Here is a 27,260-nt window from a genome sequence, read left to right as displayed (position 1 = left end):
TTAAAAGAAATCCTACATTTTTGCAAAGATATTCTTTTGTGACGAATCATAGTAGGCTGCAGACTGGGAGAGCCAAGCAGCCACGCCTATGGCGAGCATCCAGGCTCCCACCAGGCAGACAGCCTCCCCTCCCCTCCGCGCCGCCCCTCATCTCCCCACTCCCCAGCCTCTGGTTCCGCTCCTCGCCACCCGTGCACCACGCGCTGCGAGTGCTACTGCTAACGAAACTCACAGAACGCTTTCCGCAGCGAACAGTTGAGTTACGTAGTCGCTGCGGGATCGATCCATTGCTTCCGTGCTGCCGGGCTCGTTGGTGAAAATCTTTGGCTTTTAAAATTCAATTGTTTCCTGCAACACAGAATGGATACTGCAAGAAATTTAAAACTTTCTTTACGTAGCAATGCATTAAAAACATTACATTGAAGAAAACAGTGCAAGAAACAGTTAAGTGATCGATGCTGGAAGCGCCAGTGAATTGTTCTGTGATCAGTTATTCTCTTCAAATCTATTTCAAACTCAAATTAGTACGTCTTCCAAAGTGAGCAACGTTTGGTGTTCATCTCTGTTCAATTGTAAACTTATCAAGAGTGGAGGGAAGATCAAACTATTCAGCGGTAGCAATAAGAAGTAGACTGTTCGGAAAAGGTGAGTCACAAAGAAATTTATATATTTTTGTGGAAGATTTCGATTGTTAAATCGGAATTTTCGACCTTGTAGTTTGAAGCGTAACTGTTATCTCAAGCGAATAACGGTATTTTTTGCTCATTCTCCGTTACGGCAAGTGTAGAAATATCGGAGCCTCAAATGCGTCTTTTCTATCGAAATCTAGACCTTGAGAAAGCTGTTCAGGATCAGCCTGAGAAATTTCTGTAGCCTGTCTTCGGCTTCGTGTACTTTTTTGTGGTCGGTTTATATGCGTTCCAAGGTTCGTCAGTATTCCTAAAGTAAACGTCAGCTGTTATTGGCACCGGTCCAGTACTTCGTAGCGCCTGTCAGTGCAACCAGTTTATCAGCGTCACCTGTCAGATATCGTAGAAAACATGTAAAGTTGAAAACTGAATCTAATCCTTTGTATTCACATTTTATCGTGGTGATGTATCGCCTCTGCTCCGTCAGACAGTAGCAGGTTCATAGATTTCAACTGCTTATCCAAGGGTGAAGTCACCCATGTGAATGTAAATGACGTTGATTGAACAGTTTTCTGGTACATAGAACATTATTTAGTGTACACGGCACCTTTTTGAGTGATCTGTATCGATTTTTCTCTTACCTTGATGTAATTTTACGATGACCTCCATGTCTTCTATTAAAAGACAGACAAATAAAGGAACGCGGCTAAGCCTTCCTGGCTCTCTCCACCACGTCCACCCCGAAAAACGCCTTACATGTACTGAAACTTGCCCATGTGCTACATTTTTTGTAATTAATTGTGAAGCTACTAACAAATTATGACGTGGCTCGATTCAGTGAGCCATATTATGTGTCGTGTATTCTGACAATTAAAACACTTCATCAAAATATTTGTGAAAGTAATTCTGATTAATAATGCATCATCCAGGCAAAGTGTTGCTATTCATGAGTAGGCCTATAGAGGATTGGCTAATTGCATCCAAGAAAAGCACAAAGTTTATTTCGATAAGAGCCTCATTGTTTGCCTGGTTTATTACGTTCTTTACGTGACTTTCGAGGAAGGAGAAAGAAACTTGACAGTTTATTTTTCAAGTTTTGTACATCATCATCACAAGAACATTTCGGCATTGTCAGAATCTCACAGTTTATGCTGCTACGATACGCAAAGAATCGACATAGATGAAGGACATGAGACAACTCCTGCTGCTGTCTGCATTACCCAACGCAGTCTTCTGACGAGTCGATATTTGTTAGTCGGATGCAGCATCACGTTGTGCACCATAACACTACTGGACAAGTTTAATGTGAAGATCGACAGAGGAATTCGCACTTTTTTTATGTGGTGGAAACAATCTAAGTTTAATGAAATTGTTCTTATTAAACGCTTATAAAATAAGAACTAAATTTTCCGCGTTACGTATTCAAAAATGATTCGCTCTCCTGCCCTGTGTTCTGTAGACGCATGATCATCAAATTAATATGGTGATTAATGTATTATCACGATTTGGCTATCTCCAACCACGCATTCGGGGGGAAAGCAAGACAAAAATGCTGCGGGCATAAGTATTGCTACCGACTTCTTCGTTGTGTTCTCTCTTTCGCTACGAGGTTCGTGTAAATTTGTAAAACTTCCTGGCAGTTGTTTGGGTAAACGCTTCTATTATTTTACATACATTTCAGTGTACAGCATCAGGATTCCGATGTATAGTGAATGACAGTGAAAACACGAACACCTAAAACGATGTGTCTGCAAGGTGTCGACTTGGACGATAGTAGGCTGGCTGCTCACCCAGACAGATGTTTGCTGCATCTACATTTGCATCCATACTCATGGCTGGGAGTAATTCCATTGTTCCTGGTAGTAGGGCTTCTCCTCATCCCATATGCGTCTGAAGCGGGGAAAAGAATCCTGCATGCTCGCGGTAATCAGGCTAATCTAACCTTGTCGGGGTTTCGCAATGGGACCGATACCTAGTCAAGCGTAGTATGTTCCTAGATTTCTTAGTTAAAACACATCTTGAACTCCGTAGGTAGATTTTCGCGGGATAGTTGACGTGGTTCTTCAAGCATTTGTCAGTTCAAGTTTTTCGGCATAGAGATTGTTGCATAAATCAAAAAGAACCCAAAAGCTGCGAAATATTTTGCGTATTTATCTTCTTTCATACTAGGCCCACCTTTCAGTTTCTTCGGTGTGATAATTTCCAATGCACTGTCAAGGACATCATGTCACACGCGTTTTATTTTCGCATGAGCTACGTGTCACGCAGAATACATTTCGAACTGAAATATAGTTTTTTGCTCTGATTGTATTTTGACGGCAAACATACATAAGCTGGTTAATTTATTTGAGTGGCTTCTTTTAACGAAATTCGAAACTGGCGAAGTAATTGTGTTACGTTTAACATTTATTCTTGAGTTTTCCGTTATTCAGGATATCGTAGTTTGAGGGAGCAACTTACTAGTTAATGAACTGGCGGTTTATGACACGTTAAGTTCGCTTTTGTTATCCATTGAATACGTTGTAGATTCTCCTATAGTGTTTCAGTGACCTGCAGGTTAAATAGTCTATTATTTTACGAATGAAATTCGCGGAGCATGGCATATTCTTTTGTAAATTGCTATGGAATAAAAGTACTGTAACACGTTTACATGTCAGTATTAGATTTGCTGACATTTATATTCTATTTTACAAGGAATGCGAAATACTACCGGGTCTGAACGTTGCACAAATAATGAGAAATAGAAAACTTATACAGCATATGTTCGTAAGATTGTTAGCTTCCTTCCATTACACATAGGATTACAGAATTTTAGAAAGTTGACCTTATAATGGTTTTAACATAGCAGCAAAGGATAGGCATTGTCTATTTTCCGTACATAAGTAGCTATTCTTGACGTTCAGTTTTGGTTCGCGCTTCCCTGTGTGTCCCCGTATTAATGTATGTAGGAAATTTTCATCTCTAAGGGGCCAGATTTTTCACTAGTTTGATGAGTAATGGAAATGGCGTGAAAGTAAAAAATTAAATCTTTGACGTTCTTATACTTTTAGTATGACTATAATAGTACGTAAGTGAAGCGTAAGTTCAGTAATAAAATAAAATTTCTGCAATTCAGCTTTTCTGACTCATCTGTAAAACAATAACGTTCACTTTGTTTTTTCGCTAGTACTGAAACATCTTGGCAGTTCTCCGAGCGGCAGTGTGCCTGTGCTCGTTACGCTACTGTGTTCTATGCAGTCACGTCGGATTTCTAATGACAAATTTTCAGTGTCTGTTTATTTGCTGTAGCAGTAATTATAATCTTTGCTAAACAGAGTAGTGAAAGGGTAAGTACTGTATATGTAGTGCTATAGACAGGAGCGCTAATACACTACTGGCCATTAAAATTGCTACACCACTAAGATGACGTGCTACAGACGCGAAATTTAACCGACAGGAAGAAGATGTTGTCATATGCAAATGATTAGCTTTTCAGAGCATTCACACAAGGTTGGCGCCGCTGGCGACACCTGCAACGTGCTGACATGAAGAAAGTTTCCAACCGTTTTCTCATACACAAACAGCAGTTGACCGGGGTTGCCTGGTGAAACGTTCTTGTGATGGCTTTGATAAAGGTCGGATTGTAGCCTATCGCGATTGCGCTTTATCGTATCGCGACATTGCTCCTTGCGTTGGTCGAGATCCAATGACTGTTAGCAGAATATGGAATCGGTGGGTTCAGGAGGGCAATACGGAACGCCGTGCTGGATCCCAACGGCCTCGTATCACTAGCAGTTGAGATGACAGGCATCTTGACATTTTATCCGCATTGCTGTAACGGATCGTGCAGCCACGTCTCGATCCCTGAGTCAACAGATGGGGACGTTTACAAGACAACAACCATCTGCACGAACAGTTCGACGACGTTTGCAGCAGCATGGACTATCAGCTCGGAGACCATAGCTGCGGTTACCCTTGAAGCTACATCACAGACAGGAGCGCTTGCGATGCTGAACTCAACGTCGAACCTGGGTGCACGAATGGCAAAACGTCATTTTTTCGGATGAATCCAGGTTTTGTTAACAGCATCATGATGGTCGCATCCGTGTTGAGCGACATCGCGGTGAACGCACATTGGAAGCGTGTATTCGTCATCGCCATACTGGCGTATCACCCGGCGTGATGGTACGGGGTGCCATTGGTTACACGTCTCGGTCACCTCTTGTTCGCATTGACGGCACTTTGAACAGTGAACGTTACATTTCAGATGTGCTACGATCCGTGGCTCTACCCTTCATTCGATCCCTGCGAAACCCTAAATTTCAGCAGGATAATGCACGACCCCAAGTTGCAGGTCCTGTACGGGCCTTTCTGGATACAGAAATTGTTCGACTGCTGCCCTGGCTAGCACATTCTCCAGATGTGTCACCAATTGAAAACGTCAGGTCAATGGTGGCCGAGCAACTGGCTCGTCAGAATACGCCAGTCACTACTCTTGATGAACAGTGGTATCGTGTTGAAGCTGCATGGGCAGCTGTACCTGTACGCGCCATCCAAGCTCTGTTTGACTCAATGCCCAGGCGTATGAAGGCCGTTATTATGGCCAGAGGTGGTTGCTCTGGGTACCGATTTCTCAGGATCTATGCACCCAAATTGCGTGAAAAAGTAATCACATGTCAGTTCTAGTGCAATATATTTGTCCAATGAATACCCGTTTATCATCTGCATTTCTTCTTGGCATAGCAATTTTAATGGCCAGTAGTGTGATATCGGATTGTGATGTAAGTGACAGCTGAGTTTAGCTAAATTGATCGTTGAGTTTTGTATGAATGTAGAGCATACAGCGCAACGAAAACATTGCATCGAGAATCGCATAAACTAAACATCCGGGATAGAGCTGCAAACCGAATAAATGGTTCAAGCGGTGCAAGCTCATAGACTACAGAATAATAGAAACGTGTTATGTGGACCAAGTCTTTTTTGCAGAGTTGGCTACCACATGACGTGACGTGTGTACAGCAGGATCGCCGATAGAAGCATCCTGGCTGTTGGCACCGCTGTTGCCAGCTTTCAACTGTGAAGCGCAAACGGCTGCATGCGAAACAATGGTCGTCAATAAAACTGCGACAACATCTTAGGCATTCTTCGCAGCAGGCTATATTATCTCCCAGGATGGTAATGTTCCCCTCACAGGACCCTAAATTTCAGAGAGTGCTTTGATGAGCTTGGATATGAAATATTGCATTTCTTCTGTCCTTGATCACTGGATTTAGGCGTTACCAAGTCAGTGAGGTCTGTATTGGGAAAAACAGTCAAGACTTTTCTAACCTCCTCCCTTATCTTTCAACGAAAGGAAACGGTTACTTTGCGAGGAGCGGTTAAAAATTCCATTGACCTCCACTCAAGGTTTTTGTAGTTATCATACGTTTCATGTCCGCTATTGGATAAAACAGCTCTCCAGACTTGGACGTGCAATGTAATCTTTAACTGCAGTCTTCATCTAAACTTATCCGTTTTCCTCTTTCATATTTGCTTATTTTTTGAAATCCAAAAAAGGAACTTTCTTCGCCCATCCATTCGCCGGGCTACATGTCACGCCCACATCCACTTCACTCCCGTTACAGCTTTACTACGATTCGTGCGAAGAAAGACAGCCGGTGTTCCTGTGAATGAGCTCGAATTTCTCGTATTTTAGCGTCATCGTCGTTATGCGATATGCGTGATGGAGGAACTGATTTGGAACGTGAGCTCTAAATTTGTGTGATTAAGGCAATCCCCGATGCACAACGTCTCCCACAGCAGTTGGTTGAGCGTCGCCGTGGCCTCTCATCGTGACTAAAGGAAAGGCTTGAAGAATGCGCAGCCCTTCTTTAATCTTTTGTATCACTTCCACCAAAAGACTGTTTTGTTAACTACGTCTTTCGTGCGTGAATTGTAATTCGTAAGGGCTCTTTACAATGAATCCCGAGTATGGCATCTTCCTTTCCAACAGATATATTTGTGTGGCCGCTCCATATTAAATCGATTTCGGTAAAGATAATCGTGGATATTTGAATTTTGTTATGCATTCCAGTGTTTGATGTCCAATTGGTATTTCTAACGCGTATTATATTGCACTTATTTGTGTTATAGAAAACTACAAAACCTTTCACTAGACGTTGATTGTCTGTAAGTTACTATGCATTTCGTAAGTTAATAAAATTTTGCATCACTCTACACGACTTAAACGTCTGCCAACAACGTAGTAAGACTTTTAGAAGTTTTTCTTCACAACAGAGGCCCTTTCACACAACTGTGAAGTGCACCGACTCACAATACCTTCACCCCGGCCGATGCCACACTATGAAGAGCGACATACTGCGTTCTTTTTCAAACGACAACGTTTTCAGCGTGAACTACATTATTTATTATAGTTTTCACAACCACTTTATCGACCTTTAAGTCATTTTTAAGTTTTTAAGATGCTGGAACACAGCAGTCGTCAAATTAGTAAGAAAGTGAAAAGAATATGACTCATATCAGAAACTCTTTCACAATCCTGACTTCGCTATTTTCTGCTCTGTAGATCTCATGATCGATCAGGGTAAACTGGGTTTCACTTCACCAGTGCTTGCAGCAACCTCGTTGATTCCTACAAGGGAGTTGTTCATTCTCCGTAAAGTGCGAATATTTATCAGCAAAGATAAAAAAATGACAGTATTATTGGCGACGAAGATGACCAGCGAATGGTGTCCATGTTTAGGACAGGCAGACATTGTAGTGCGAGTCATGTGGGTATCGCCGATGGGTGTAATATTGATTCTGATGACCAGCGCCATTGGAATTGTTCACTTGTGTTATGAAGAAGAATTATTGTCCTATAAATATGGCGTAAATAAAACAGAGACGATAAAACTTATGCCTATTCCTTTAATGATTTCTCCCTTTGCCCTCACAACAGGTTGTTCGATCTCACCCCGGGGTCTCAGTCATGCTTTCTTATCTAACCTTCCGCATCTCCAGTCTGAGGAAGTAACATACAAGTTCCTAAAGCTAGATGTTGTTGCCGGACTCTAGTAGTATCCTACAGTAAATGCCAGTGCGATCGTACTTTCCCAGTGGCTTCATATCAAGACAAATGTCCAACTGCTACACTTCAGTCGTGCCTAGTTTTTGTCGAGCTATGTACGTGCGCTGTATTTTATCTGACATGGCAGCTCGCGCTAGACACGTCAACCGGGTAGCATTCAGTGGCTCCGCTGAACTGGTTTTGGAGGGTATGTACCTGCGGTGTTGCGCAGTAGTAGTAAGCCAAGACTGCGGGTTCTCGCGGTAGCGGATAGCCTACTTGCTTCGCTCCAACGCCGACTTCGGGTAGAAAACCGGATTACCAGTTCACTTATATAGGAGCAATAACTTCAATTAATGAGCCCGTGCGGCTTCCTCGTTACAAGCTTTTCAGGTTTGAGCTAAAAGAGAACGTCGTGCAGAAGTCCACTCCAGCGTAACAAGTAAGGGATATCTTGCCTAAATTTCTCCTGTTTTTCTCTTTTTCTTGGCAACGGTATCTTCTCAATATCAATATCGAAGTCGCCTCTAACGTGTTTGTCTCCCACTACCTTGTTGGGAGCAGTGGATAAAACTGTGTACATTGCTACTATTTCATAACACATTTAGACTGTCGTGTGTATGTCAATCTCCAGGAAAGCTGCTGGATATGTTATGTGTCATTAAACTGATGCACTCAAAACCATAATGCACTCACACATACTGCCCAACTAAAAGGTGAAGCATCCAAAAAGGTGGGAGGAAATTTAATGGAGGTTCACAAATTGAGAGGGTATGTAATGTTTTTTCAGTGATTACAAAATCTAGTTGAAATTGCAACGAACTAGGCTGTTTGAGCCAATTTGCCAGAATGACATGTGGCCTGGATATAGGCACTGGTTCGTTTGGGAAGGGTGTCATAACGTCGTTATATCCTCTCCTGAGATAAGCTGGTCCTCAACCGTTGTAACTGGTCCTTGCCATTCTGGGTACTAGTACTAAGATGTAGTTGACCCTTGGGCTGGTCCTGCACATGTCTTATCAGAACAGATCTGGATATCTTGATGGCATCATGCAAACAGTTCGTAGTGGACCAGCATTGAACTGTTGAAAAATGACACCAGCACATTGTTGCATGAGATGCAACATTTATGAGGGCACAGGATGCCCGTGGCTTACCGTTGAGCTGTCAGACTTCTCTACCAGCCGTGATCTGAAGTCATCCACGATGGCCCTCCACATGACGCCAAGAGTCACATCGCTGTGCCTTTTCAAAACATTGAAAGTATGGGACCTCTACCCATGTAGCCATACTCGCCGACTATGGTCATCTGGGGTAGTGCAGAACCGCGATTCGTCACTGAACGCAATGCTACGCCGTCTATCAGTAGCCCATGTTTCCCGGTCTTGGTACCTCTGTAAACACCGCCGTTCATGTTGCGGTATGCCAGCCCACGTATGTGACATCAATTGCCCACTCCGGTCGATGCTAGGCTCCGACCAATAGTGCGGGATGGCACAGAATATTGCAGGGCGTTCATTACTTGTTCTCGGATGGCAAGTACCGATGTGAAAGGGTGACGATGGGCGTGGAGCGCAATATGGCGCCCCTCCATGTGATGGTCAGACGAGGTCGACCGGAACATTGACGTTGAGTGTGCCTGCCCTAATGTTCTCATGCATTCCAACGTCGGGCCAACGGCACATCCGAGTGTCCCACAAATATGGATATTGCACTGCCTAATGGACACCCACAATGAGGCGCGTTCAAAGTCTGCCAGCCGCCGATACTCAGTCTCACATGAGTACACGACATATCTGTGTCTGTCACAGTTATCACTCAACATCTGTCGCTATTCATGCCCTCGTATACCCTACCAGACCTGGTAACAACGCTAACACGAACAAAGCTAATACCTATCACAGAGAATCGCAACTCTTATCATATACATACACACCGATGGTGTGTGTGTGTGTGTGTGTGTGTGTGTGTGTGTGTGTACTTAGCTACATTGATATCCGACCATGTCTTCCGAGTGCTTCAACTTTTTTATCAGGCAGTGTATACATACAATGCGAATCAAAATACGCGCACTCAGACGCCACAACTCGATTTCTTGCGAAGTAATAGTATGAAAATAAACCTAACAGACTTTCGTTCCGTGCCTCTTTTCTATGGAACGTGCACTTCAGAGAAAGGTGATTTGGCAACACTGTAACTATATGTACAAGTATCTTAATCGACGTTGTGTAACTACACTGCCCAGAGCGCATTATTTTATATTGGAAAACTAGAGTTCGATTCTGGATATAGGTGCAATAAGTATTGTCAGATTTTGATGTGCCCAATAATCCTGTACTACACATGTTTTCTTAAACGACTATTTGTACTAAGCGATAGAAGCAGTGACAAGAGCGTATGCCGGAAACTAGGTTCAATTTAGTTGGTGAAGTAGTGAGTGTAATCTGGATTCACGCGGGTAACTACGTAGGAAAAAAGAAGCAGGGATAGACAAGCAGAGGGATAGAGCCTTTTTTTACTTTAGGGGAAGGGGCATAGCTGAAGAAAAGGAAGCAATGCTAACAATTGACCAAGAAACGTGGAGGAGTAAATTACGTGGAAGAGAAGAGAGTAAACGTATGATGCCAAAAAACATCTTTTAAAGAAGAGGAATAATACACTGAAATGAAATGCGAAAGAAATTGGTATCGGCATGCGTATTCAAATACAGAGATACGTAAACAGGCAGAATATGGCGCTGCGGTCGGCAACGCCGTATATAAAGATAAGTGTCTGGCGCAATTGTTAGATCGGTTACTGCTGCTACAATACCAGATCATCACGATTTAAGTGAGTTTGAACGTGGTGTTATAGTCGGCGCGAGAGCGATAGGACACAGCATCTCCGAGCGATGAAGTGCGGATTTTCCCGTACGACCATTTCACGAGTATACCGTGAATATCAGGAATCCGGTAAAACATCAAATCTTCGACATCGCTGCAGCCGGAAAAGGGATCCTGTCAGTACGGGACCAACGACGACTGAAGAGAATCGTTCAACGTGACAGAAGTCAAATTGCTGCAGATTTCAATACTGTGCCATCAACAAATATCAGCGTGCGAACCATGCCTTCGGAGCCGAAGGCCCACTCGTGTACCCTTCATAATTGCACGACTCAAAGCTTGACGCCGCGCCTGGGCCCCTTCAGCACCGACATTGCAGTCCTGATGACTGGAAACATGTTGCCTGGTCGGACAAGTCTCGTTTCAAATTGTAGTGAGAGGATAGGCGTGTACAGGTATGGAGACAACCTCATGAATCCATGGACACAGCATGTCAACAGGGGACTGTTCTGGCTGGTGGAGACTGTAATGTTGTGGGACGTGTGCAGCTGGAGTGATATGGGACGCCTGATACGTCTAGATACGACTCTGACAGGTGACACCTGTCTGATCACCTGCATCCTTTCATTTCCATTGTGCATACCGACGGACTTGGGCAATTCCAGCAGGAGAATGCTACACGCATCACGTCCAGAACTGCTACAGAGTGACTCCAGAACTGCTACAGAGTGACTCCAGGAACACCCTTCTGAGTTTAAACGCTTCCGCTGGTCACCAAACTCCCCAGACATGAATATAATTGAGCTTATGTGGGATGCCTTGCAACGTGCTGTTTGGAAGAGATCTCCACCCCCTCGTACTCTTACGGATTTATGGACAGCCGTGCAGGATTCATGGTGTCAGTTCCCATTAGCACTACTTCAGACATCAGTCGAGTCCATGCCACGTCGTGTTGCGGCTCTTCTGCGTGCTCGCGGGGGCTCTACACAGTATGAAGCAGGTGTACCAGTTTGTTTGGCTCTTCAGTGTAAAAGCGTTTGCACCCTCTGTTCTGTGTTAGGTAACTGTCTGCCTCCGTAGCTGAGTAGTCGGCATGGCTGGCTGTCATGCGGGGGATCCGGGCTCGATTCCTGGAAGCGCGGCAAATTTTCGTTGGTGGGAGCTCTGGAACGGAGTGCATTCAGCATCGTGAGACCAGCTGAGGAGCTACTAGACCGAATAGTAGCGGTTCCAAGGTCAAAACACCCGGTGACGACCGGGAGAGCGGTGTGCTGATCACGTGCCCCTCCGGATCACATCCAATGGCGCCATTGGTTGAGGGTGACACGGCGGTGGGTTGGTCCTATTTGCCCGCCTGGTACCTAATAATTACATGTGTTTTCTGTAAAACGTACAATAGTTGTATAACGATTAAGAAGTTAAATAACATATCACATTGCTTAAAATTAGAAAATAAAATTAAAAAGTTACAAATAGACGCGGAATCGAACTCAAGTGATCTAACGCAAAACTTCACTAACTTGACAGCACAGGTACACGGAATGGAATTAAGATACTTGACGACCATTTTCTACCGAAAATACGCAAGTGACGAGATTTTTGTGGACTTTGTTCCGTACATATTGGTACTGCGCAAACAGTATATTTCACATGTACAAATACTGCATGAAGTGATACAACGGCCCTCGCGGTACAGTGCCGTCAAACTGCCTCCGTTGCGGAAAAATTTCGAAAGATATTCTCGTAAATTCGATCGATCATTTCAGTAACGAGATCGTAAAACGATCACAAGTAAGCGAAGTGCATGCTGGTGGCAAACACAGAATGTTGTCCTTGAAGTGACTGAATGCACATGCCAGCAGTTTATTCTTGATAACGGCAGCTGCGCAAGAAGTAAAATGCCCTCTGACCTTTTCTGCAGCGCCACAACGGCTGCTGGGCAGGTGGATGTACGGCTAGGGGATTATCGAGTACATAGACGAAGTGCAATCCGAGTACCTGCGTCGATGCCTGTTCTGCCACGAGATGCTTACTTGCTCCAAATTTGTCATCAAATGTTGGACGATACGTAATTATAATCTTGTCTTTGGGTTTCAGACTAAATGAAAATTTTGTTTGATAAATGATATTTCTTAATTTTTCTCCTTACACTTTATTTTACAGGTCTGTCTTGATCACACAAACTTTTGCACTTCACTATTGCCGGTTTCTGCTACTGCCGTCTTCAGATATGTTCCAATCAGAAACAGTGGTGTAATGACTCATCTTGGGTTAACTGCAAGAGATAGGAGGCGTACGCTTAGCTTATTTACGAAGACAACGGCTACTGATACGACTATAAATGTGAAATCCTGCCACCCTAAAAGTATAAATGGGCACTGATCAACAGGATGCTAAAACTAATCACTCACCCGTAACGACGATGAAGTGGTAGAATTCAATGTGATTACACTTGTGGCCAAATCAAACGGGTGCAAGGACCGTCATCCAATGAAACTTTATAATAAACTGAAGTCAAAAATACGTGACAGGAAGGAGACAATAGATCCAGAGAGCAAGAAGTTGTTGATATGCCATACAGTAGTGCATTTTCCGACAGAATTAAGCTTACAGAAAAACGAAAGTGAAAATCGTATTTCAAACGGAAGTTACAATTGGTTCTAGGCTACGCCACAATGTTGGCAACACAGCATGGGTTTCGAAAAAGACGATCGTGTGAAACTCAGCTTCCGCTATTCGTCCACGAGACTCAGAGGGTCAGAGACACGGGTTCCCAGGCAGATGCCGTGTTTCTTGACTTCCACAAGGCGTTCGATACAGTTCCCCACAGTCGTTTAATGAGCAAAGTAAGAGCATATGTACTATCAGACCAATTGTGTGATTGGATTAAAGAGTTCCTAGATAACAGAACGCAGCATGTCATTCTCAATGGAGAGAAGTCTTCCGAAGTAAGAGTGATTTCAGGTGTGCCGCAGGTGTGTGTCGTAGGACCGTTGCTATTCACGATGTACATAAACGACCTTGTGGATAACATCGGATTTTTGCGGATGATGCTGTGGTATATCGAGAGGTTGTAACAATGAGAAACTGTACGGAAATGCAGGAGGGTCTGCAACGAATTGACGCATGGTGCCGGGAATGGCAATTGAATCTCAATGTAGACAAGTGTAATGTGCTGCGAATACATAGAAAGAAAGATCCCTTATCATTTAGCTGCAACATAGCAGGTCAGCAACTGGAAGCAGTTAATTCCGTGAATTATCTGGGAGTAGGTATTAGGAGTGATTTAAAATGGAATGATCATATAAAGTGATCGACGGTACAGCGGATGCCACACTGAGATTCATTGGAAGAATCCTAAGGAAATGCAATCCGAAAACAAAGGAAGTCGGTTACAGTACACTTGTTCGCCCACTGTTTGAATATTTCTCACCAGTGTGGGATCCGTACCAGATAGGATTGATAGAAGAGATACAGAAGATCCAACGGAGAGCAGCGCGCTTCGTTACAAGATCATTTAGTAATCGCGAAAGCGTTACGGAGACGATAGATAAATTCCGGTGGAAGAATCTGCAGGAGAGACGCTCAGTAGCTCGGTACGGGCTTTTGTTGAAGTTTCGAGGACATGCCTTCACCAAGGAATCAAGCAGTATATTGCTCCCTCCTACGTATATCTCGCAAAGAGACCATGAGGATAAAATCAGAGAGATTAGAGCCCACACACAGGCATACCGACAATCTTTCTTTCCACGAACAATACGAGACTGGAATAGAAGGGAGAACCGATAGAGGTACTTAAAGTACCCTCCGCCACACACCGTCAGGTGGCTTGTGGAGGATGGATGTAGATGTAGAAACGTTTAGGATCTGGTGTATACAAGATCAACTGTCAAGACAGTGACAAGTTTTATATCGGTCAGACGGGAATGAATTGCAAGGCACCTTTTAGAGAGCATACGTTTAACCAAAATAAGAGCTCTTTCGGTACACGTTTCGATAAAGAAAAACTTTCGGCAGGAAACATAGAGGATAATGTGAAAGTGTTGCATAGGGAACTAAAGGGACAGTTATACTGAACCTACTCGAGGAAATTGAGATTTATGTACACAGAAAACGGCAACCGGAATTACTGGGTAATGAACAGAACGAGTGTAACCTCAATGATTATTTTGATGTATTCAGAAACCTACTAGTCTGAGCAGCGTCGAGCGCCGTAGCAGTTGGGCGTGTGGCGGCCTCCAGCGGCGAGGCGACTGGGCCTTCTTCCTCAAGTTCCGCCACAGGGAAACGAGAACTTCGTACGGAAAAGCCACGAGGCGGCGCCATTGAGATCCCTCTTCGGATGTATTATCGAGTAGCGACTTTTTGATTAATAATCGCTGTTTCGTTGTTAATTACCTTGCACTTACGGTTACGGTGTAATTGTTGTGTCATGCTGGAAGATTTCGTTTTGTAGATGTGATTTTATTCTTAAACTTTTTATGCTGGGCCTTACACAGTTGTATGTTCACTTTGCCAGGCTAGGAGTTTCACATTCTATGTGGATTTTAAGTGCAAATGTAATTCCACATATTGTATGTCAGCACATGTTTTATTGTCACGCGCTCGTTTTGCCATGTGAAGTAATTTTAATTAATGACTACGCATACTGCATTTTAGATAGTGTCGGAAGTTCCATGCGGCTTTTCGCGGATGATGCTGTAGTATACAGAGAAGTTGCAGCATTAGAAAATTGCAGCGAAATGCAGGAAGATCTGCAGCGGATAGGCACTTGGTGCAGAGAGTGGCAACTGACCCTTAACATAGACAAATGTAATGTATTGCGAATACGTAGAAAGAAGGATTCTTTATTGTATGATTATATGATAGCGGAACAAACACTGGTAGCAGTTACTTCTGTAAAATATCTGGGTGGAATGATCATATAAAATTAATTGTTGGTAAGGCGGGTACCAGGTTGAGGCTCATTGAGAGAGTCCTTAGAAAATGTAGTCCATCAACAAAGGAGGTGGCTTACAAAACACTTGTTCGACCTATACTTGAGTATTGCTCATCAGTGTGGGATCCGTACCAGGTCGGGTTGACAGAAGAGATAGAGAAGATCCAAAGAAGAGCGGCGCGTTTCGTCACAGGGTTATTTGGTAAGAGTGATAGTGTTACGGAGATGTTTAGCAAACTCAAGTGGCAGACTCTGCAAGAGAGGCGCTCCGCTTCTCGGTGTAGCTTGTTGTCCAGGTTTCGAGAGGGTGCGTTTCTGGATGAGGTATCGAATGTATTGCTTCCCCCTACTTATACCTCCCGAGGAGATCACGAATGTAAAATTAGAGAGATTCGAGCGCGCACGGAGGCTTTCCGGCAGTCGTTCTTCCCGCGAACCATACGCGACTGGAACAGGAAAGGGAAGTAATGACAGTGTCACGTAAAGTGCCCTCCGCCACACACCGTTGGGTGGCTTGCGGAGTATAAATGTAGATGTAGATGCTAACCATTAAATTTGCGATACTGGTTACTCATGTACCCCAGCTATGCTCTCTGCTCACGTACCCTAGGTATCCCCCCCTCTGCTGGCCTCAGTTATTTGTATCATTACCAGACGCATCCAGGTCATCACCAGCGCTTACTATGTACCTACATGTATAATTTGATGTTGATACCTACATCAGAATATTTTATCGTATGTATGAATTAGATGCATGGCTGTTAATCATGTAAATAATTTTTTTTATTTTTCTTATGTATCACCATGCCTGTTATAGATTCAGCTTCAGCTAATTGAACTTAGTTGGTTACACCACTGTTTTTTGGAACAGATCTTAAGATGGCAGTAGTCGATACTCGTGATAGTGAAGTGTAGGAGTTGCTGTGATCAATATAATGGCACAATATGGTGACGGACTCATTTTCAGATTTTATGTCTCCAATTCTTATTACAGTTTTTCAGTGCCATTGTTCAGTGACACCTTCGTTGGTCCTGTACTTAATATTAGAAGTGTAGAGAAACTATATCAAACAGGCATCTATTACACAGTTTGCTTATCCTGTATGTCTGTGGCAGCCTAACTTTCCGCAAGATATGCTACCCATCGTTTTCGATTCGTGTGCTCTTATCACTCCATTGGAAGCCCTTTTCGTATAGCTTAAGGTACAGCGCCCTAACTTGTGAGACCAGGAGGGGAGCCAGACCCTTATCTAATCACTGCGCCAGATAAACGACCCGCTGGTCTAAGTACACTGCCTTGCGTGAGTGTGACATTAGGTGACTTTTCACTCTGGCGTAGAGAGAATTTTTGAGCTAGGTCTCCATGTTCGCCTCCGACACACAGTAAAGGAGCAATAAAAGGTTCTAGTACGCAGATAACAAATTTTACAAGATCCACAGACATTCTGCATTTGACGTTTCTCACTAAGGGTAACTGAAGAGCGGTGTTTGTTCAGAATTAAAGTAAAACAGTTAGCAAATTATAGACAAGCAGTTGACCGTCTTTGACATATCCTATAACGGCAAAACAATAAGAGAGAGGATGACGGTTCAATCCCGCGTCCGGCCATCCTGATTAGGTTTTCCGTGATTTCCCTAAATCGCTCCAGGCAAATGCCGGGGTGGTTCCTCTGAAAGGGCACGGCCGACTTCCTTCCCCGTCCTTACCTGATTCGACGAGACCGATAACCTCGCAGTTTGGTCTCTTTCCACAAACAACCCAACCCAACCAACCAATAAAAGAGAAAGAAATCACACCATTGCAGTTAATGCCCGTTTCTTGATGACACGTTCGCTCCTTAACGTTGGACCATTCATCGAGCATAGTCAGCTCATAACGCGTTGGAATATACTACCTTAGTTTCTGCTTTTATATTAATCAGCACAAAACATTTTTCCAGTGCTTGACGATGCTGTTATACAGCTGGTGTGTGGGTATAGGTGACCGGCGAATAACTCTGAGTTTCAAGACATGTGTGCTCCATCCGGTTAATTCCTGTACTCTCATAGGAGGCGACAAGCTTTAGGTGGCCTCCGGAGGAAAAGGAGCAGGCGGTTACCTCGAGGACAACTGATTCGTTAGAACCACGCTCGTCCTCCTGTAGAGACCAAACCAAGTGGCCCCTTCTGGACTGCGCGCGTTCCATCACGCACGCGATCGGTAACGACGTGTTATAACGTCAGTTACGTTAGCTTTCACTTCGGCGCCGACACAGGGGTGACAGTAGAAACTAAATAACCAAGTATGCGACGAGAATCAGAAAATATTGCGATTCCGTCCGCACTAGGAGCTTAGATTTCTCTGTATGGGTATGTGGTCCGAACCCATGTCTCTTTACAGCCTTTCTTGATTGAAAACGTCTCTCTTCTTCTAGTGTCATGAACATTTTTTTTTTATTTTCTTCTTATTTTAATCCAAAACATTGTGAAACGCACCCCTCCCACAAATGTTCGAAGAACTATCACTGCCATTGACATTACGCATTGCACACGATGCCGGTACCCGCCAAACATTTTATTGTGAGGTATGGATAAATCCTCTCTCCTATTTCTATCAGATTATTTTAATAATCGTTGCCCAGCCTCTTTTTAACCCGTTGGGTTCTGTTAATTGGTCTTCGCTTCTGTATTACTGTCAACCGTGTTGATATGTGATGGCAATAGGGAAACATCTTATCCGATTACTGGAACGCAAGTTATACGGAGCTTGCCGTTGCCACTAAAATGGATACCAGTTTCCGTCAACGCACTGGAATCTCTCAGTCGCAGGATAACAGTTAAAAGGCCAGTGCCCGTAGTCACACGTAGGTATATACGTTAAGACGTTCGTTGGAGTGGTCTTTTCCCTCAGAAGATACATAAATATTCTCTTGCAAACAAAACACCACTTTCTTTTGCATTATTGTAATAATTTCTCAGACGCATTTCACCTTCTGTATGAAAGGCTACGTCAGTGGATGTTCTGGAATAATGTACAGTTTAGTTCGCGCATTTATTGATCATAGATCTGAAACAGTTGTGTTCTAATTTTTATTGTATAAACAAAATTGTACTCACAGGAATTTTTTGCTTGCTCTGGCGATTGCTCCTTTTCCTCTCACGTAATCACAGGTTGAAAGACGAGTTTCCACTTTACGTCCCAAAATTCAACACGCATACACGTCAAAATTTTCACCATCTTGCGTGCGTTACGTGTGGCGAGCACTTCAGTAGTGAACTTGGAATTATTTAAGACGAATAAACCGCGAATTGCGACGATTTTGCCGAAATAACTATTTGTTTACTTGCGGTCTGCTGCCTTGTTTATGTCTTGAACATTACTAAAAATTTGTCTGCTACTCTTTGCTCCTCCCCACCCGCTCTGCGCACCCAAGTGCGTTTGTGCGCGTGTGTGTTTATGTGGCCTTGGCTCCAGTGGTAACATCGGTTCCCGCTAGATCACCGAAGCTAACCACTGTCGGGTTTGGCTAGTAGTTGGGTGGGTCACCGTCTGGTTGTGCCGAGCGTGTTGGCAAGCGGGGTGTATTCAGTCCTTGTGTGACCAATTGAGAATGTATTTGATTAGTAAGTAGCGGCTCGGGTCACGAAAACTGTCAACGGGCGGATGAGCGGTGTGTTGACCACATGCCACATCCAATGATCCTGTCGGCTGGGATGACGCGGCGATCGGTCGGTACCGTTGGGTCTTCCGAGGCCCTGTTCGGACGGAGTTTATAGTTTCGTGTGTGCGCGCTCGCGTGCGAGAAGATGTTTTGTTTGTAAACGAATATGTAAACACGATAGTTTACACACAGACGACGCCAGTTTTTTGTCACTTTAATCATGCCTGCGTGAGAAGATGAGCAGTATGTAGGAATACTGGACTTACAATAGCCCTTGCGTAGGACTCGTGAGAGCAGTGCTTGCCAGCGTGGCGCATCCGGGAGCGGCTGGCAGGCGCTTCGCTGTTTACCTGCGAGGCTGCGCGGCTCGGCGTGGCGTGGCGGTCGTCGACTCCCGGCTCCTCCCCCTCCCCCACTCCCCACCCCCGAGCACGGTGCGTGTGCGTGCCAGGCAGCGGTCTGCTCGCGGCTGCAGGTCACCAGGCGCCGCAGAAATAGCTCCACGCTCACTGCCCGAGTCTGACGGGCAAGCGTTCCTGCGTGCTGCCCAGGGCTGCCCGCATCTACATACCGTACAGGGTGCACAACTCTGTGAAGGGTATCGACCCATAAATTGACAATTTTTCTGTTTCCAGTGTAGGTTTATTTCTGTATTGCCTGATTGACATAGAGACTGGGAGAAAGAATGTAAAGTAAAAACATGAAATAACCTTGAAATAAATAATATATTTTAGTCGATCCCCAAATGGGGATCATGACACATGCCACTCATTTTTACATTGTCTTTTATTTTTGTACTTGCAAATGTCAGGTGTTCAGTCTAATGTCCAGTTCAACTGGTGCATATGAAGCGGATGCTTTCGTGTATGATGGAGTACCTGCCCATTTTGGGTCAGAAACAGCGGGTGATTGGGCAAGATATGCCCGTTCGTCAGCTGGAAGTGTGTGTTCAAATAGGTTCAAATGGCTCTGAGCACTATGGGACGTAACTGCTGAGGTCATCAGTCCCCTAGAACTTAGAACTACTTAAACCTAACTAACCTAAGGACATCACAGACATCCATGCCCGAGGCAGGATTCGAATCTGCGACCGCAGCGGTCGCGCTGTTCCAGACCGTAGCGCCTAGAACCGCTCGGCCACTCCGGCCGGCGTTCAAATAGGTGTTATCACTGAAGTGAAGATGGATCAATGTCCTCATCTTCGTTCTAATATAACAGTTACATTGTGAGACCAAAAATGTTCAAATGTGTGTGAAATCTTGTGGGACTTAACTGCTAAGGTCATCAGTCCCTAAGCTTACACACTACTTAACCTAAATTATCCTAAGGACAAACACACACAGCCATGCCCGAGGGAGGACTCGAACCTCCGCCGGGATCAGCGCACACTCCATGACTGCAGTGCCTAGACCGCACGGCTAATCCTGCGCGGCTAATTGTGAGACCATGGTATTCAATGAAGAGCAGTAAACCTAAGAATTTTTTTATGTATTTATTGGATAACTCAAAAAAGTTGTGATTATTCTTCTGTGTAGCATATCGGACACTTTCACTGGCAATCAAGTTCAGTACTGGTTCATCAAAACATTCTTCAAAGCAAACAACTGCAGACTTTTATTTTAAGTACTGCTACAAAATTTCAGCCGCTCTTTTCATTTTCTGGTAGATCGGGGTGGGTTTTACCGTACGTTATGTCTTCTGTTGACCAGTTAGATGTGATATTAACATTTTCTTCTTGCGATGATGTGCATTTGTCTCGTCCTCCGTTTCTTCTTTAGTCTGAAGGTACCTGGCACACCAGCTGGAAGCGTAACTGGCAGTATATTGTTGCTAACGTCATCACAGTCAGATACCATGTACCAGATCTGAAGGGAGCTCGACAGTGTCAGTGGTCTCATTCACTTCAATCCCATCATAGGAGAAGCCAAGGTATTGGGATCATATACAGTTTCTTCCATTTCCCTTATAGAAAGTGCTTTATAGCGACTCGTTGTACTCAAGGAGAAAAGAAGAGCAAAACGTTGTTTTAGGTGGAATCTGCCATGAGCACCAAATGGGGATCGAAATTCAGAGAGCCCTCATGGGAAAAAAGTAAGTCCCGAAAATAAACAGTCGATTAACATCTTCTAAAGCCATTACAGAACACGTCAGTTCATAGGTGCTGGAAGTTATTTATATAAGAATATAACTTAACGGCTGTTTTGAGAATGTTCAACTCTTGTAACCCTGAAAAACTTTACTTCTTCACAAAAATAATCCTCTAGGGTTTACTCGTTTAACAACAATTGACTTACATTCAAGGCATAGTCTAGACGACTATATAAAATAGAAACAGTTGCTGCCAACATAATTACAGATACAAAATTTCCATTACAAAGACAAATCCCTAAATGGGGATCATGGCAGTTAATGGGTTAAGCTAGGCCTCGACGTACGCATGAGAGTTTTTCACTCTCGAAGAGCTTTTGCGAGTAATACGTGTCGTGTAAACAGCGCCGTGAGTAATCTCGCCGGCACTGTGCGAGAGTGGGGCGAGATCCCAGAGTCACGCGCTGGTTGTTCAGACTTCACCTGTACACCGCGACCTCCGCCTCTCGAGAGGTGCAAGCCGAAGCTCTTAAACAAGAAAAACCGTATCGACGTTGTCTGGAGGGCTGAGAGTGCTGAGCCGCCATATTGCGTCCCATATTTCACAGTTTGCACACTACTACATCTTGGTAATATATTTTGTCGTACACATGCACGCCGGCTGGAGTGGCCGAGCGGTTCTAGGCGCTACAGTCTGGAACCGCGTGACCGCTACGGTCGCAGGTTCGAATCCTGCCTCGGGCATGGATGTGTGTGATGTCCTTAGGTTAGTTAGGTTTAAGTAGTTCTAAGTTCTAGGGGACTGATGACCTCAGCAGTTAAGTCCCATAGTGCTCAGAGCCATTTAAACGATTTTTGCACATGCACACATTAAATACAAGTACCCGCGAAACTTGTATTTTGAGCCATAATATGTGACCCTGACATGTTTCTGAGGGAAGAAATCGCCCGTTTCACCTTCTAAACGAACAGCACGAGCAATTCGCCTATTTCGAAAGTTCCAGGCTGAAACAATGTTACACAGCAAACATCGTATATAAACATCATAGACATATAGAATCAACAAACGGAAATAAAGAAAGATGTTACTGAAGGGACTCAATCCCACGTTAATATGAAAGTATGATTGCTTTGGAGACTACGAAAAACAGGGTCTGTTTACCACTGCCACTTGTGTCCTAAGGGAAAAAAGAACTGCATCTCTTCAACCGTTGGCACGTACCTGTGCATATGCCAAAACAACTAAACTATTACTAAAAGTGGGGTAGGAAAGGAAGGAAGTATTGAAAGAGAACACGCAGGGGAGCGACGAAAATGAAAAGAGTTGTGTAGAAGCTTTTTTATGTACGGAAATTCGGGGAGTCGCTCGCGCCTTCGGACGGTTGAACAACCAAACGTGTCTTCTCGAAATTTTTATGAAGATTCCGTTTGTAGTTTGAGAGTGGTTTGTGGCACTGTTACTTGACCATGTCCTTGAAGTCCTCTCCGAAAGTTTATTCTAGTGCCTAAAGAAAAGTATATATTTTCATCAAATAAGTATGTGCCGTTGTTCGCCACGTATAAATGCTAAACATTGCTTCTGGACGCCATAAATTCGCCATATTGTCGGCCGTAACGTAGCGAATATCGCATTTCTGTGTTATTTACTCGATCTGGAAATATTTCTGATGACCCGCCTTATCTAGCTCACCGTGGAGGGCGTATGTGTTTTGCTACTTACAGTGTGTGTTGATGTGGAATTACATGTGTGCTTTCTTTTCTGTTGGCGAAGCTTTCTGCCGCCAGACCAATAAACGTTTGCCAGCACAATGAGTAGTTTGTGTACACACGTTTTGTTCAGCTGTACACAGACATAACCTCAAAATATTTAACATAATGTTACTGGCAACTGAGGAATGACAGGTCAGCAACATAGAACGTATCTTTACAGGGTGTTCAGCTGTTCGCGTTTGCCGGCCGCGGTGGTCTCGCGGTTCTAGGCGCGCAGTCCGGAACCGTGCGACTGCTACGGTCGCAGGTTCGAATCCTGCCTTTGGGAATGGATGTGTGTTATGTCCTTAGGTTAGTTAGGTTTAAGTAGTTCTAAGTTCTAGGGGACTGATGACCACAGCAGTTGAGTCCCATAGTGCTCAGAGCCATTTGAACCATTTTTTTTTTTTTTTTTTGTTCGCGTTTGGCTCCTCAGGGTGGTAACGAGACGAGAATACTCGAGGAATGGTTCAAATCACTTTCCGACTACGGTTTATTAATAATAGCTGACACAGTAATCACAACTGTGCTAATGCTCATGCTACCTGCTTACTACCTATGAAGCTGATTGAAAGAAATAGTTCAGTCATATTTCATTCGTCATGTGTGTACACAAATAATTTGACTTTGCCGTAGTGGCGGCCATCATTCCTATTTTACCTCAGTGGTCGAATTGAAGAAATGTGGTAGAGGAGAAAAGTAAACAGGACTTCATAGAAAAGGACCGTGCCCATAACATGCTTTAACCCCATTGAAAGAAATAAGTTTCGTGGATCGGCTATTTTTAATTTCTATTTCATTGCTATTTTGTGTACTACGACTTTTCGGATGTGTAGCCGTTTTCAACGAAACCTTCAGCCCGTTAACTTCATATGTTTTGGGTTACAGCCATGTAATTCTTTCGTAGGCTCAGCACTGTGTTCAGTACTGAGCAGAAAATCATAGCTACTGCTTTCAAGTCTGGTCAACCACAGACTGCTCGGAAAAAAATTGACGGTAAACCAAGACATTTATAGTTAATAGGTTAAGAATGTGCTTTGAAAGTGGCTACGCAGCCGAAACATCGTAGAATACAAAATAAAAATAAAATGGAAATGAAAAACGGCCGATGCAATAAACTTATTTCTTTCAAGAAGTTTACCACGTCTCTGGGCACTGTTGCAACGAAATGCCGTAACCCGTTTTACACTGAGAAAAGAATGCGGGATTAACTGCCACAGCTATGTGTAAAGTGATCAATAAAACTGCAGACATTTCTGCGCCTATTCTGTTTGTAGGAAGTCGTCGTTGCGCGTTCTTAGCTAAAATTGTGTCTTAGGGTGCATTTTCAATCAGGGAAAGGACATCTGTCATGGATTCGCCATACCAAATTAATTAAGGTGGTGTAACTGTTATAGGAATCCCCATTCCTTGTACTGTCCCTACCTCTGGGCACAGCCCTTTCTATCACATAAAGGAACAGCATGAGAGTAATAAAATAATACTTTTCTTCCACATGACATAAAATTCGTGGGTACACGCTGTGTGTGCGCGTGCACGCGGAAGAAGTGCCGTGGTATATGTATGAAGTGAACATCCAAATAAAATTGCTTTGGCTCGTAAGTGGTACGTAATTATCAAATTCGCATCGCCGGTAGCACAAACCCAAGGAAGGATGATTATAGGGTTTAAGATCCGGTCGATACAAGGCCATAAGGTACGATACATGTTCTCGGATTGGGAAAATAAACCAGCAGTTGACCATCCCGGCAGTTGCCTTATGCGGTTTAGGTAAACCCAACCCTGGATGGCCAGATTTGCTGACCGTTAACTGCGTAACAGGTAGGAGTCTTCTGTGCGTGCGAGCAGTGAGGAAGATGGACGGAAGTCTGCATTAAACACGACAGAGAGGGGGCACTTTATCCTCTAGTCGTGGCACTCATGCCTTATTCCTAGTTGCCACCGAACCTCGGATTTGTGTGTGCAGTGAAACTGCCTTTGACAGTCATTCCGAAACTCTGCTAGAATTAGGCGTGAAAGATGCAGGAACTGCCACTAGAAGAGCATTGACTGGTAATCGATAGACACCCATCCAGTTTTAGCTGGGGATGCGAGTACCGGAATCCAGTTTGGTTGGCGTGTTACATGCGGTTTATTGATGGTGGCTAGCTCTGGTACGGGAAACGTCAATGCTCCAGAATATCCGAAAACACTATAACAAACGTCTAGTTCAACCACGGCTTCTACAAGAGATTCCTACGTCGCATTGACTTGGTGGCACCCCATTATAAGACTGCCGTAAAATAAAGACGCTATCTAAATATTCTTTATTTTGTAGTGCACAGTTTCATGTAACGCAAATGAATTTTACTTTTTGAGTACATGTCGATAAACATTGTATAGAGCGTGTGTGTGTGTGTGTGTGTGTGTGTGTGTGTGTGTGTGTGTGTGTGTGTGTGTCAGAGAGAGAGAGAGAGAGAAGGCTACAGAAATGGGTTGGTAGCTACAAATTTGTGCATGTTCATTTATTTTATATATATTGTTTCAAATCGATGTATGTTGATGACAGTATGAGTCTGTATTCATATGAAATAAACTAATTAAACTACAGTGCTCTTTACGTCCCAATTAAAGAACATACAAGAAGAAAAAGTAACGTAGCAAATTAATTGAAAGTAAACATTAACTTGGCGATCGCTAGTATATGTATGGTCACTATTATATGCTACATTATCTCATGGGTACGTCTCATGCAGGTTGACTTCCTTACTGCAGAAGTCACCATCTTGCGACCCGATAGCAAAAGAATTCGTGGAATCATTCTTCGCGAATAATCGCAATGACACATCAAATCGATAAGGATTTTTTGATGGGGCACGAAATGAACGTGAGAAAAACATCTCCTGATAAGGGTGGGGATTAATGGTATTTCTCAAAAACAACGTCCTGAATATTTCGACTATCTCCGGGGGTCGCTTTTGAAATACGATTAATCCGCATGTTTCTGCATCATTATGAATGGGACGATGTTGAACTGATTTGTGCGTACTGATGCCTGTTGAAATCCTAACACCTGCAGTACCCAATCACATGACCGCATTGGAAGCTCGGAAGATCGCATCTTGCACTCTTACATTGTCTCGACCCATACGAGAATACAGTATTGAAACATCAAAACATAGGACAATCATGGCAAAGGAGTGCATACAGTTATAGTTATAACAACTAATTAAACTGAAAATGAACCATTTGAACATACGTCACATGTTGTGCCTAAACTATCGCGAAACTACGACATAAAATAAAATTCAGTCTCTCTGTCGTAAAATAACTGTACACTGAAAAATAATTGTTTAAAACAAGGATGTAAAAACTGGGGCCTTCGTCAAAATTAAAAATAAAATATACGGTTAGATAAAAGAAATTACAGGAGGTATGCAACTTAAGTCGATAGAGAGAGGACTGAAAATTTAAAAACAGGGGCTGATTGTACACATTGTATGTAATAAAAAGTAGAGCAGTATAGGCAGAAAGAGAAAATTAATGGTAAGGCAGCTCCAGTTGCTCCTGCAGAACTTTATTCAGTCCACTGCCGGTTTTAGCATTTTTGCTAAGCAAGTGGACTTTGGCGAAGTAATATCCAGAAGATGTTAGTACAAGTCTGGTAGATTTGAATTCTTGCTTGTCTGGTGATGTGATAATATTATCGTCACAGGATATCAAAAAATATACATACAAGTCTGATAGATTTAATATCTTGCTTGTCTAATGATTCGTGATCGCCGGCTTGCCGGCCGGGGTGGCCGAGCGGTTCTAGGCGCTTCGGTCTGGAACCGCGCGACCACTACGGTCGCAGGTTCGAATCCTGCCTCGGGCATGGATGTGTGTGATGTCCTTAGGTTAGTTCGGTTTAAGTTCTAAGTTCTAGGGGACTGATGACCTCAGCTGTTTAAGTTCCATAGTGCTCAGAGCCATTTGAACCATATGATTCGTGATCACATTGTCGTCTCAAGACAGTATTATCAGAACGTCATTAGACAAGTATGGTTTAAATCTACCAAAACTGTACGTATTTTTTCCACTATCCGCTTGAGAATGGCTTAACAAAAAAAGGGTGAAACCAGCAGTGGACTGAACTACAGAGCAACTGGGGCTGCCTTTTCATTAATTAAACAGACAGTTGCGGATCACGTGGAAAAACCGATAAGGAATAGAAAATCCATTTGAAGTGGATGGTTGACGACGGATTACGTAAACAAATCGTGCTGTACAATCCTGTGGGTAGGGGAATGAAGGTAAACCATTCAGAAGGTGGACCGAACTGTGGAGCCATAAGAGATAGCCATCTAAACCTCAAGTACAATAAAGAAATACATGTTTCCGTAT

General features: G+C 43.6%; 1 long non-coding RNA gene across 1 annotated transcript in view; it reads left to right on the top strand.

The window, feature by feature from the left end:
- Positions 1-235: 235 nt before the first annotated feature.
- Positions 236-27,260, top strand: part of LOC124606632 — a 359,736-nt gene continuing 332,711 nt past the window's right edge. Inside the window, exon 1 of the long non-coding RNA XR_006978702.1 lies at positions 236-645. This is a non-coding gene — a long non-coding RNA (uncharacterized LOC124606632). The remainder of the gene's footprint in view (positions 646-27,260) is intronic.

Source organism: Schistocerca americana, chromosome 3 (assembly GCF_021461395.2).
Source record: "Schistocerca americana isolate TAMUIC-IGC-003095 chromosome 3, iqSchAmer2.1, whole genome shotgun sequence".
Taxonomy (NCBI): Eukaryota; Metazoa; Arthropoda; class Insecta; order Orthoptera; family Acrididae; genus Schistocerca; species Schistocerca americana.
The sequence above is the reverse complement of the archived record's forward strand: the minus strand, read 5'-3'. Positions and strand labels throughout refer to the sequence as shown.